Source organism: Gossypium arboreum, chromosome 5, assembly GCF_025698485.1.
Source record: "Gossypium arboreum isolate Shixiya-1 chromosome 5, ASM2569848v2, whole genome shotgun sequence".
Lineage (NCBI taxonomy): Eukaryota > Viridiplantae > Streptophyta > Magnoliopsida > Malvales > Malvaceae > Gossypium > Gossypium arboreum.
Genome location: NC_069074.1, coordinates 56,622,153 through 56,626,240, shown reverse-complemented (window position 1 = coordinate 56,626,240; position 4,088 = coordinate 56,622,153). Strand labels below are relative to the sequence as shown.

The 4,088-nt window shown below is 32.1% G+C and overlaps 1 non-coding gene across 1 annotated transcript; it reads left to right on the top strand.

Annotated features, from left to right (window-relative positions):
• Positions 1–510: 510 nt before the first annotated feature.
• LOC128293536 (small nucleolar RNA R71) lies at positions 511–616 on the top strand. The gene has a single exon (XR_008283717.1). It is a non-coding gene; the product is annotated as a small nucleolar RNA R71 (small nucleolar RNA).
• Positions 617–4,088: the final 3,472 nt, after the last annotated feature.

Here is a 4,088-nt window from a genome sequence, read left to right as displayed (position 1 = left end):
ATTAAGCACTTTATGCATAGAATTTCTTCACGAAATTTTCACACAATCATGCAATCATATCATAGACCTCAAAATAATCATAAAATAATTATTTATATCTCAGATTTTGTGGTCCCGGAACCTCTGTTCCAACTAGACCCAATTTTGGGCTATTACACAATTTATGTTCGTCTAGAGATCTAGGATAAATCTGTGACTTTGAAAAACTTTACGATCTACTTCCGCATTCATCCTTCTCATTATTTATCAGATGGTGTAGAACCAGATTAAATATAGTTGAGTCTATCCACTAGTTGTTGATATTTATTATCCTCTTGAATAACTTTGACCGTAGTAAGTTTTTGACTATACGTGAATACTTCAGTGCCACTGACAAGAGCTTAATGCCATGTTTTCAATAATTTCATATGCATCCTCATACGTCCTATTCATAAGGGCTCCTCCTGCTAATCCAATTCTTGCGTTTGCATCCACCCCTTATAAAATATTTGCAATCTCATCCATTTAGGAAATCCATTGTGCGGGCATTTTTGAATCAACATTTTGAAGTGTTCCTACACCTCATAGAAACTTTATCCTTCCATCTGTCTAAATCTAGCCATCTCTCTTCTTAATTAAACTGCTTTATTAATCAAGGAAAACTTCAGTAAGAATTTTCCAGGAAGTTTGTCCTAAGTTGTGTTTGCTCTTGGAGCCTACAAGTCTAACCAAGAAAAGGTGTTATCAATCAAAGAAAAGAGGAACAACAGAAGACTAATTGCATCATCAATGACCCCATTACTTAAAAGTATCACAAAGTTGAAGAAATCGTTTCAAATGTTGATTAGGATCCTTTATCATAGTGCCCCTAAACTGCAAATTATTCTGGATCGTTTGTGTCATCACCAATTTGATCTCATAGTTATTAGCTATAATCATTGGCCTTACTATACTTTCTTGAACCATATCTAAACTTCATAGGGCATAATCCTGTAAAGTTCTCTCATTCTGAGCCATATGCACGTATACAGGTAACTGTGGCGCTATTGGATCTCTTAAGGTGTTATCGTTGGTGTCATTGAATAATGGATTGTCATGTGGAATGTTACTCGCAACAAGTGGTGTGGTTCTTACATTTGCTGCTGTTGCTGTTGGCGATTCCTTTGGACTATTTTCTTTAGATCTGTGGTTGCTACAATAGGTGAGTCCTTGTTGTGAGTCATACACTAAACCCAAGAAAAGGAGGTTAGTAGCAATAAATGGAATAAAATCGTATCTATAACTTACAAATTTCTTAATTATTCTTTTAAAGTGCAAAAATTAAAATTAACCTAGTGACGTTGCCTCCTCGACAACGACACCAACAACTTAATCACCTCTGGACATACTAATGTCCAGAGTGTGAATATTGCAATAAAAAAGAGAATTACGAGGTGATATCCGCAAGTATACGAGTCAGTTTGTAATATAGATATTACAGTGAAGTTGGTGAGTACTCCAAGGATCATACCCAAGAGAGGTGAATACTAAATCAATTTTAACCTAAACAATTAAATATCTAATTAATACTCTTTAATCAATTATAGTACGAGAGAAAAACAAGAAGTATTTTTTTAGAGTTTGTAAACTAATAAAGTAAAATCACATAAATGAATTAAAACTAAAAGATAGAGGGATAAATAAAGTGAATCAAATCTGAATATGGGTGATCAGCTCGCTTTAGCAATCCCAAGTAACTGTTGTCTCGAGTTCCTCGTCAACCAACTAGTAAGTACATGTAATATCCTATTTTTCAGTGGTAACAGAACAATGGTTTCGAGACCACAAATTTCAATTGGTAAAGTCATGTTTATTGTTTAATTAATGTTTATATAGTTACATTAGAGTCGTATTAAGTTTTGGTGAAGGAATTTTAATGATTAATTTGTTAATTGAACAAAAAGGACTAATTTATGGAAGGTGCAAAACTAGTAATTGTTGAATTATATTACTCTGATAGTTTAAATGTGAAATGGGAAGGGACCTAATTAGTAAATAGACCATATAGAAATAAGATGGACGGTTAAGGTCAATTGGTTGGTTATTTAGTATGTTTATTATAAGGGATAAATTTGTAAATAATTAATAATAAGATAATGAATAATAAAAAATAGAAAGGTTATCATCTTCAGTATGTTCTTCCATCGAATTTTGAGAGGAAACACCATGGTTGAGGAGCATTAAGTTTGGTTAGCATAACCTCTTGCATGTAAGCTTGTTTTAATTCCATTTCTTGTAATTTCTATGTTTTTGTGATCGTTACAACTAGGTACAACTAACCTATAACTTCATTTTTGAAACTACTAAAGATTTTAGATATTGGCATTGATGGGCCCTTGTTATTTTGGATGCTAATTAATAAAGTGTTAGTTGTTTATTTGGATTAGTTTACTAATTGATTTCTTTGATAGTTTTAGCAAATAGAGTAAATTGATTAAACACTTAAAAATTCATGGAAATTGAGCAATTAATTATTAATGGTGGACTTCCCTAGCTTGGAATCTTATTTGGTTAGCTTTCAAAAGTTGTACAAATTTATTAATTTGGAAATTTTCGGTATAGGGACTAAATTGTAAAAAATGTAAAAGTTTAAGAAAAAATGTGTAATTAATGAAAATTTAAGGGTCATATGTATTGAATAGAGTGTGAAATGTGTATGGGATTAATATATTGAATTTAATTATTATATAGATCAAGACTTGAATAAAAAAGATAATAACCAAGGAAAGGGAAAAATTGTGGAATAGTCACTGCGTGTTAACCAGAATTGAATTGTAGGTAAAGTTCATAGTATTTTAATACGTAAATGAAGTCTACTTTTGTTTTATATTGTTTATTTATAGTTAATTTTATTTATATTTATATGAATTTACGGTATCTTGAATTGCATATTAGTACTCCTGTTTGTACTTCGGTACCCCTAAATGCACATACGTGCCCCTATTTGTACTTCGGTACCCCTGAATGCATTATATTATCCCAGCATTTCACCATTTATGTTCTTTAAACTTTGAGTAATCACTTAATATGTGAATTGAGTTTAATTATATTTAGAATAAATGTTGTACTATGTCCTTACTAAGCTAAGTAGGCTTACGAGTTTTCGTGGGTTGTTTTGTACATAATTGTTGCTAACTTTTTGGAACGATCAACCGACCAACTTACATTATCCATCTAAGTTGGTAGTTCCTATATCTATTTGGGTTGTGGCATGTATATATAAATGAATATATGTGTTTTATGAATGTTGATAAATGTAGTTAATAAGTGAAATTTATGGTTTTCTTAGAGTATATTTTGTAATGATGGAACAAGTATACATATATAAGGCATAGATGAACACCTTGATTTGTAGTTGTTGAATGATGAGGTTTATAGTCATAGTGTGATGCTTTATTTTTTAATGATATATATAAGAGGTCTTTTGATTATTTTTGAGACTAAATGTTTTGGTATAAATGTGGTGCCTTTGAATGTCATATTGGTTAGATGAATTAGGTTTATTGAATTGGTATGTTTAAAGGTATTTGAATGATGCTTAAGTCTATTGAATACGTGTAGAAATAGAGTGGTTGGTTAGGTGTGTTTTGGCCTTGAAATGGCTTGTTTTTAGGGTCAAATTGTTGAACACACGGCCTGGGACACTGGCTATCACAGGCCTGTCTACACGATTGTGTTTCACTTGTAAATTTTTAGTGTAGTATGTCAGTGTGTTACACAGCCTAGCACATGGCTTGTGACACGATCATGTGTCACAAGTTAGAGAGTTACACGGTCTTGCACACGGCTTGCGATATGGCCGTGTGTCCCTTTGTTCGATTCATACATGGCTTGGGCTATGTCACACGGCTTGGCTACACGGTCGTGTGACCCCTATTTTCAAATATTGAAACTTTTTCCCAAATATTCTAATTTGTTTCAAATTAGTCCTGAATTACTTCTAAACTATTTTTAGGGCCTTGAAGGCTCGAGTCAAAGCCCAAATGCAGATGTTTGGTAGGTTTTTTTAATGAGACTTATTTAATTAATGTTAAATGATTTTATTGAGATGTTTTGATGTTAAATGTTGT